This window comes from Denticeps clupeoides, chromosome 19, assembly GCF_900700375.1.
Source record: "Denticeps clupeoides chromosome 19, fDenClu1.1, whole genome shotgun sequence".
NCBI classification, from domain to species: Eukaryota; Metazoa; Chordata; class Actinopteri; order Clupeiformes; family Denticipitidae; genus Denticeps; species Denticeps clupeoides.
In genome coordinates this window covers 17,660,662-17,671,005 of record NC_041725.1, presented here as the reverse complement: position 1 = coordinate 17,671,005, position 10,344 = coordinate 17,660,662, and positions in this window count along the sequence as shown.

Here is a 10,344-nt window from a genome sequence, read left to right as displayed (position 1 = left end):
CATTAATTATTCATAAGGTGCGGCGCGTGGTCATATTTTTAGGGACAAGGAGAGGTCGGGCGCTTCTTCCTTTTTTTTTTTCGGGGAAGGTCGGCGTGTGTGTGTGTGCGTGTGTGTGTGTGAGTGTGTGTGTCTTTTTTGGGCTGGGGGGCTCCACCCCCCCCCGTCCCCCCGGGCTGACGTGGCGTCACACGTGGACAGAAAGCCTTTCTCCAGTGCCGTGGGAAAAAATCGTAATAAGCCGGTAATTAACCAGTTGGTGACCAGGTGAAAGAACATAAATGCGGATTTGCATATATGCATGCACAGGCGCGCATATAAATAAATAAATATATATACATAGACGCACACACACACACACACACACACACACACACTTTTAAACGGATTAATGTTAAACGCTGTGTTCTGTGCATGGTGGCCCACCTGGAAGGGACTTTTCTGATCGATTTTACAGCGAGCAGCAGCACCGAGTGTGTCATGTTGCGCGCTATTTAAAGCAGCCAAATAACCTTGGGCCAGAGTAAAACCAGCCTTTTCCCCTAGAGTGGCCTATTATTATTATTATTATTATTTATTCATATATTATATATAATCATCATATGCCAGGGAAGTTCATTTCACAATTGTATTACAGCTTGTAAATAGGCACCCTTAGCGTTCCTCCTGTAATAATGCAGGAACAATACTGGTCATTTTGCAGAAATATCACGAAGACGCCAAAAATACCGTGAGCATGTAATAAAATTGCATATAATAAGCACGCACTCGAATGGCTGCGCAAAAAAGGTGCGTGCGTGACGCTGCGCAAACACGAACCGAACGAAGCGAAACGCGTAAAAAAAATTATAATTCGGGTCCCTGAATTCCGGCCGACCGTCGGAATCGGCGGATCCGTCCACGCTCCGCGGGCATCTTCGTCGGGTTTTTTTTAATTTTTTATTTGTATTATTATTTATTTTTATCTCTTTATAGCCCAGATGGCGCCGAGCGCGTCGCCGATGCGCAGCCACGACGCGGCCGGACGCGCAGATCGTGGTCCCCCGTAAAATGGATTATGCGATTATCCGCGCATCTGCTCCCGCGGAGCGTCATTACACCTGCGGGAGGACATTCCCCCCCCCCTCCCGCATTATTAATTCGTATTCCGACCCCCCCGACCTGAGCGAATCACCAGGTGACTGGCCGGCAGCGGACGGCCATTGTCTTGACACCTCCTGGTAAAGCAATCACTGGCCTGATGACGTTAATGACTTCAGGACTTTTATTGTCATTGTACAGTTACCTGGGCAATGAAATTAGCTGGCATGACCACAAAGATGCAGGAAAAACAAGATAAAAAAAAATCTGTTTTCAAACGGACCAGTAGCATCATAATGGACACGTAATGTAGACCATGACACTGGACTCTGGACAAATCATCAGCAACCTGGAAGGGCGTCCCTCTCTGTATCACTCCTTCCCAAGGTTCCTTCCTTTCTTTATTTCTCTCTCCTAGTGGTTTTTTTTGTCTTTGTCTTTTTTTTTCCTTGTGTGCAGAAGGGTCACGTGTGGGGGGTGTCAACTGTAGGGCCTGTCAAAGCCCATTGAGACATACTGTATGGGATTATGGGCTAAATAAGAAATAAATGTTGTTGTATATGGGTACAACAGACATGGGGCGGGGTACATGCTAGAGCGTCATAAATATGATAAATAAGGGGGGAAGGGAAGGGCTGACGTCCAGTTCACAAAAAATGACCCTAAACACGATCTTATTAATTTACTAAGAACGACTAAGATTGGAATCAGAAGGTTGCAGTGAATGTGATGAATGTGATTAGATGATTTGACACAACAGCACGTGTTGAATTTTAGGTAATACACACCGATGTCTTCTTTAATGCGACGCAGGCATTTTCGAATGCTGACACCTTCATTTGCTGCAGAGTAAGACGTCACCCGGCCCCCAGGGGCCCTCCCGTTCGTCCCCGGACCCCCAGCACCGTCCTCTTCAGCTGTTAACCCTGTAAACAGACACCTTCTCCGTCCTGCCTCCCCCATCCTGCCCCAGATGGGACAGTCCCACCAGCAAGGGGGCAGGTGTGGACGCCTCGCTCTCTGCTGACCAGCCATAGGCTGCGATTGGGTGGGGTTGTGTGTGTGTGTGTGTGTGTGTGTGTGTGTGTGTGTGTGAGAAAGAGAGAAAGAGACTACCAGCTGCTGCCCATCACCCCCTGCACACACACACTGATTAAGAAGCGCTCGGCCGGGGGAGGGGACGAGCGACGCTGTGTGTGTGTGTGTGTGTGTGTGTGTAGGGGATGTTCTGCGGGTGGCAGGGATGATCTGCATGCGCCACGACCGCCTTCTGAACCGGGCCCGACACCCCCAACCCGAGAGCGAAGTCGACACATGCACCCGCACCGCAAATAAACACGTTCGCATTCACCCCCCCCCCCCCCCCCCCCCCCCCACACACACGGGTATTTTTAGATCTTGTGTGTAAGCAGAGTAAATGCTGTCTTTATACCAATACAACCCTACTCGCACACACAAACGTTCCGTAGCTATGAAGCCGCTTCTGTTACAGAACCAGGGCGATATCGAGGTTCTAGCAAATAAGCCCAACATGATACATTTCCAGCATTCACCATACGCCCTTATCCAGAGCGTCTTACAGTCAGTAGTTACAGGGACAGTCCCCCCCTGGAGACACTCAGGGTTAAGTGTCCTGCTCGGGGACACAATGGTAGTAAGTGCAGTGAATGTGATGCAATTACTTGACGATTTCACACAATAGCGTGTGTTGAATTTTAGGTAATACGCGCCGATGTCTTCTTCCATGCGGATTTGAACCTGGGTCTTCTGGATCTAGGGTGGTAGTAGCCTAGTGTGTAACACACTCGCCTATGAACCAGAAGACCCAGGTTCAAACCCCACTTACTACCATTGTGTCCCTGAGCAAGACACTTAACCCTAAAATTGCTCCAGGGAGACTGTAATTACTGATTGTAAGTCGCTCTGGATAAGGGCGTCTGATAAATGCTGTAAATGTAAAATGTAATGTAATGGATCGAGTGTGTCACCCACTAGGCTACAACCACCCCATACAAACTAGTTTATAGGGGGTTTATAGGGTCTTTCTGAGAAGACCTGGAGTGGAGTGTCTTCCAGTTTCATATTTGCACATTTCATTTTATTCACATTCACTACACATGTGGAAACGTGCATGTGTGAATCTTTATACTGTGTATAAACCCCTCTTCGTCTCTTTCTGCTCTCGCTGACACATCAACAGACCATTTAAATCCCCCATTGTCCTGAGAGCTACACCCTCAAGTGTCCGTGTGTGTTGGGGGTGGGGGGATGTTAGACGGAGAGTGGTCAGGGTGCCAGGTGTGTGTGTGTGTGGGGGGGTCCAGCCCCTACCTGCTGTACTGGTTCAGTCAGCGCCCACCGCCTGGGACCCGTGTCCCCGCTCTGGAGGGTCTCTGAATGTCACCCCGGCCCTTTCAGCAGGTTTGAGGGGAGGCAGCAGGCTGAAGGCGGATTTATTCCTGTAAACTGGCCTTTTGTTTTGTCTCGACGGACTCTGAATGGGATCTCTGTGCTGCTGACAGACACTCACACACACACACAACATACACAAACACATATTCATATTCATACACATTGCTATGATTCATGTTGCTACTCAACACCCTGTGACACACACACACACGGTTAACCCCCTCTCAAATGCAGATTTCATGATGGCTTTTAATTAGTCCTCGGCACACAGAGTGGAACACATTTGCATTTTATGGTTTGTGTCTGATTGCTGAGCAGGGCGGAGATCAAACTTCTGTCCCCTTATACCATTCAGCTACAGGGCCGAGGTGGTAACGAGCTTTTCGGGATTTGTGGCTTAAGGGGAGCAAGATTGAAATAATAAGAATACAAATGTTGGTCACCACCATCAACATCATATTATTCAGTTAATTTACATTGTTAAAAAACAGAATGAACAATTTTAGGATATAAATTAAATAAACAAAACAATAGATTTTATGTAACCATTGACATGTTGTATGTGCTATATTGCAACATTGCACCCTCAGAACAGAACTAAAAAAAATTGCACGATCAGAATCGATCGGCCTTCGCCTACACCCTGTGGTCCTGCTCACCCCGCATTTACAGCCCCGGGCTCCAGATGGGGGTTAAAGGTCAACAATGACAGGTGTCTAAAAGCTCCAGATGCATGCTGGGGCTGAGCAGGTGCTCAGAAGGCACTATAGGTTGCGCAAAAAGCTTTTGTCATTCGTAGGTACCACACAAAGAGATGAGAAACGCACCCCCCCACACACACTGGCCGATCTAAATCAGATACGGTGCGCTTTAAAACGTATTGTGACCAATCAGCGGTGACAGCGATTAGACGCTATTAAGGATACGTAGTTAACACTGATTCGGGGCCCAAATTTAGACCAAAGCGAAAGGGGAAGAGCGGAGCCGTTGCTGCAGGAGAAAACCACTGTGCTAATCGTACAAGAAGTGGAGAAAAGTCTTCTGCTTCTGAATAATGTATCGGGTAACTCAAGCCTCCGACCGTGAATAATGCATGCTGACTCACACACACACACACACACACACACACACACACATGCAAAGTTCAAAATACAAATGATGCAACAAAGCAGCAACAACAAACAGACACATAGACGGGACTGGGAGGATGCGAGGAGCACCATGATTCATCGGCGCAGAGGGAACGGGAGAATATCCTGTATTACGGCGGCGCGATGTTTTTTTTGCATCATTCATGCGCCTGGGAGGGCTGAATAAGGACAGAGGTATCCGGCCAGGTCCGGCCTGCCTGCGGAAACCTTGATTAAACTTTTCCATTAGCGTCACAGAGAACACATCCTGGACTCCCGCAGGCCGCTGTACTTGGTTTCAGGTTGCAGAAGAAAAGGGCCCGACGGCCGCGCATCGATCGGCGCTCAACGTCGCCTAATCATGAGCACGAAATCCCGTTATGACAGAAAATGGAACCGTTTTTTCACCACCAGTGCAGCAGCTGGGCTTCAGGTGTGCTATGAATAAATGAATGCGGTGTACACAACACGTCTGGATGATTATTATCACACAAGGCCTGGTGCGCCGCAGAGATGTATTTGCATTTTTATTACACTCGGAGTCGTAAAAATCCGCACGCTACGAAGTATGAAATTAGTCACAGTCCGTAGATGCTCTCATTACACGCAATTATCTCGGTATAGCCACGGTCTGCCAAATGCAAGCAGATGATGATAATGCACCAGTAGTCAAAATTTGAATTTTGTGCATGCGCAGTTATTTATCTGCTATTTTTTTTTTTTTACAGTTTTTACAGCAAACGGTTAAGGCCTGAATGTAAACGAATTGCAGACAGGATCCTACGAGCGCCGTGCTATTGCTGGCAGGAAGTACAAGTAGACGTAAGGATTTGCACGCCGCTGAAAGAAGGTTTTTGTACAGAGCTTTGTCGCCACCTACTGGCCAATTCGTCAGCAATTTGTTACATTTACATTTAAATATAAAAAGTATATAGTATGTAAGTGTGCCGGAGTGATGTGGTTACACTAGATTTATAAGTGTATTTCTCTAAAAGTGTGCTTTGCGTAAAATACTTTTTATTTTGGTTACCTGTATTCTGGTGTGGGTGAGAGGGAATTAAAGTGACAATCTGGGTGTTTAATAAATTCTGGTTATATGAAATATGTGTCTGTATTTTCTGTTTGTTTAATTTATGGTTATTGTGAATTATGTGAGCTATAAAAAAATTGTATGGTAGAGGCCGTGCCCTTGAGTTAGTGGGTCGGGGACCCGGTTCCGTTCTCTTGAACACATGGCGTGGGCTGTAAGAGGTACGTGGGGTTGGTGCCAAGAATGTTTTATGGTAAATGATGTACATTTTAAGAATATTCTGTGTGTGCATGTTATCATAATACTGTATATTGTAGAGAGAGGCGCCGGAAGGAGGGAGACACGTCGTTCTGATGCGACTTTGATTTTTGTGCAGGTATGCAGCGTTATAAATTGTATATATGTAAAGTTCTCTTGAACACATGGCATGGGCTGTAAGACAGAGAGGAGCAGGAAGGAGGGAGACGCGACCCGACTTTGCTTTTTGTGCAGAAAAATACACATGGTCAAGCAATCTCTTGGTGTCATCTCATCATTTGCTGTTCGAGGGGCAAAAAGAAGAAGGAAAAAGGGGGTTGGGTAAAACTATTGCACATTTGGATAGACATTGCACATGGTCTTATACAGTAGCAGCAGTGGGATGGTCTGCATGGGAGAATGTCAGCGATTTGATGCATTGACAATTGTGATTGCCCACTGTACTGAGCATCAGGTTTACATTTACAGCATTTATCAGACGTCCTTAACCAGAGCGCCTTGCAGTCAGTAGTTACAGGGACAGTCCTCCCCGGAGACACTCAGGGTTAAGTGTCTTGCTCAGGTACACATAGTAAGTGTAGTTTGAACATGTGACTTTGTGGCCGTCTGGTTCAGAGATTCAGATACTGCCACCCACATATGAGGGTGTACACAAAAAAACATTTTGCAAATACGCTGTTCAACAAACTGGTTCTCGGGACGTTTGTGTGAATGAAACAGGTCAGTTTCATATCAAGGACACATAGTGTTCAATTTAGCAGATCAGATCAACAGATCGATTGTGACTGTTGAGCTGAGGCGTGGACAGAGACATGAACTGGCAGGAACCTGTCATGTCTCAGCTGTCCCCTAGATGGCGCTCTTCTCCCGTAAAACCAATGAGGGTCAGTGCCGATTCCTGCAGCCCGGCGACTCACTGTTCACGTCAACCTCGATTAACTAATTAAATGTTGGGACAGGCATGTGTCTGTAAAGAGCAGTAGCCGTATTACTGTCCTTGTCCCCTCCGATCCTCCCACGTGCATTGAGACTCTTGTCTGCCTCAGCACCTGGGACCTCCCCTACAGTTGTGTGGTCACCTGCTCTGAGAAGTGAAGATCAACTCAGCGGCGTGCAGGCAAGCTCATTTGTACGGCACAACTGTACCAACAGATCTTGTAAGTTGTGAGGTGGGACATGTGGGACATATCAAACAGATGCTCAAATGAGATCTGGGGAATTTTAGAGGACAAGTCATCCCCTTGGACTCCCTGTCAGGTCAGGGTGCATTATTCTGCATAATGTTCTTATTCAGAATATTCTTATTATAAGGGGGTGAAGGTCACAATGAGGATCCAGGATCTAAAATGACTCTCCAGACCTTTAAAATCCAGATTTTTATTCAACCAAGCAACTGCCCGCAAGCCCATGAAAGAGTTCAGGCAAAATCCTGGTTGTGCCCATTGCTGCTGGGTGGTCCTACTACAATGGTTAGGTAGAAGAAACCGCCATGTGAGTGCAGGACCCACGGTTTCATAGCAGAGCGTCACACTGCCTCCACCTGGCACATGTTCTGCAAGGGAACACACAAACACACAGTCCAGGCCAAAAGATTGGACACACCTTCGCATTGGTAGATTCTCACTGAAGGCTTCAAAACTATGAATGAACACATGTGGAGTTCTGTACTTAACAAAAAGTGGAGACCTGACCTCCACAGTCACCGGACCTGAACCCAATCCAGATGGTTTGGGGTGAGCTGGACCCCAACAAGTGCTAAACACCTCTGGTGTTGAACTCCTTCAAGACTGTTGGAGAAGCATTTCAGGTGATGACCTCTTGAAGCTCATCGAGAGAATGCCAAGAGTGTGTAAAGCAGTAATCAGAGCAAAGAAACTAGAATATAAAACATGTTTTCACTTATTTCACCTTTTTTTGTTAAGTACATAACTCCACATGTGTTCATTCACAGTTTTGATGCCTTCAGTGAGAATCTACCAACGTAAATGGTCATGAAGATAAAGAAAACACATTGAATGAGAAGGTGTCCAAACTTTTGGCCTGTACTGTATATGCACCCGTCCACACGAACTAAGATAAAAATGCGATTCCTCAGACCAGGGCTCCATGGTTTGATTTTGATGCTCTCACCTTGCATCACAACCCGGCCTAACACACCCACGCCTCGACTGGTACCATAGCAACCAGAAAACCGGTCTTATTCAGTTCTGTTTCAGGTTTAGTTAAAGACATCTGCCGACCACAAAGCCATACTTCTTCATACTGGAACAAATTGACGCAAAAAGGCATGCGATGCTAATAAAAGCTCTCCTGACATCCTGAATATGTATGAGCCGGAAAACGGCATGTTTCCCATCAAGCACACATCGTCCGTGCGCGGTGGTACATGGCTGCGTGACAGGCCGCAGTCTGAGGGTCCCTCATGTTTACGTCTGCCACACTGAACCCTTATTTAATAACGACTCCTCCTCTTTCACATTTGGACTCGAGGGATGCGCGTTTCGTCCTGGGAATACCCTGCAGCTCCTCTTCTTTCGCAAAGATCTGACTTAATAACAGGCCCCGGGTCATTTTTTAAATGTAATATTCCATCATTCGGGTTTGTTACGAGCATGAGTCTACAAGCCAGCAGCGTATCTGTCATCGCTCCCCACTTCTCGTCGTTTCTCCGTAACCTTTAACTAGGGGTGTTGAAATGGATCTCGTAATCGATGCATCGTGATGCAGACGTGGATGCAGTGCAGAACATAATCGATTATATCGTCATGATGTTGCTGCATGATTTTCTGGTAAATTCTAGTTAGAAAGTAGAAAATAGAACATAATCGATCATATCGTCATGATGTTGCTGGGTGATTTTCTGGTAAATTCTAGTTAGAAAGTAGAAAATAGAACATAATCAATTATATCATAATTATGTTGCTGGGTGATTTTCTGGTAAATTCTAGTTAGAAAGTAGAACATAATCGATTATATCATCATTATGTTGCTGGGTGATTTTTTGGTAAATTCTAGTTAGAAAGTAGAACATAATCGATTATATCATCATTATGTTGCTGGGTGATTTTTTGGTAAATTCTAGTTAGAAAGTAGAACATGATCGATTATATCGTAATTATGTTGCTGGGTGATTTTTTGGTAAATTCTAGTTAAAAAGTAGAACCTGATCGATTATATCATCATGATGTTGCTGGGTGATTTTCTGATAAACTCCAGTTAGAAAGTAGAACATGATCGATTATATCATCATAATGCTGATGGGTGATTTTCTGGTAAATTCTAGTTAGAAAGTAGAAAGTAGAACCTGATCGATTATATCATCATGATGTTGCTGGGTGATTTTCTGGTAAATTCTAGTTAGAAAGTAGAACATGATCGATTATATAGTAATTATGTTGCTGGGTGATTTTCAATTAATTTCTAGTTAGAAAGTAGAACATAATCGATTATGACATCATTATGTTGCTGCATGATTTTCTATTAATTTCTAGTTAGAAAGTAGAACATGATAAATTATATCATCATGGTGTTGCTGGGTGATTTTCTGGTAAATTCTAGTTAGAAAGTAGAACATGATCGATTATATCATCATGAGGTTGCTGGGTGATTTTCTGGTAAATTCTAGTTAGAAAGTAGAACATAATCGATTATATCATAATTATGTTGCTGGGTGATTTTTTTGGTAAATTTTAGTTAGAAAGAAGAACATGATCGATTATATCATCATGATGTTGCTGGGTGATTTTCTGGTAAATTCTAGTTAGAAAGTAGAACATGATCGATTATATCATCATGATGTTGATGGGTGATTTTCTGGTAAATTCTAGTTAGAAAGTAGAACATAATCGATTATATCATAATTCAAATTCAAAATTCAAATTTTATTTGTCACATACACAGTCATACACGGTATGATGTGCAGTGAAATGCTTTCTGCAACTGCTACAGTATTGCAAATGTTGCAAGTAAACAATGAACCAATATGCAAATATTGCAAACATAACCAAGTGTTACACTTTTATGTCTTTAACATAAAATATGTGTAACTGGAAGGGTGAAGGTGTGAAAATGAGTTAGTTTTTTACAATGTTTAAAGAAAGAGAGAAAGAGCCGTAAAAGAAAGAGCAGTAAGGACCTAAAAGCGCAGAGTCATTTTGTGCAAAGTGGTTTTGTGCAAAGTGGTTTTGTGCAAAAGAGTCCGGATTGATTGGAGGTGAAAGTGCATGAGTTCTATGTACTGTTGTTGAGAGCTTGGACAGTCTGCGGGAAGAAGCTCTGTGTTGGACTGAGCGAAAGCGCTTCCCTGATCGCAGCAGAGAGAAGAGTCCATTGTTGGGGTGGGTGAGGTCCTTCACTATCTTCCTGGCCCTGGTGCAGCACCGTTTGCTGTAGATAGATTGAAGGTCAGGGAGCTTGGTACAGATGATTCGTTCG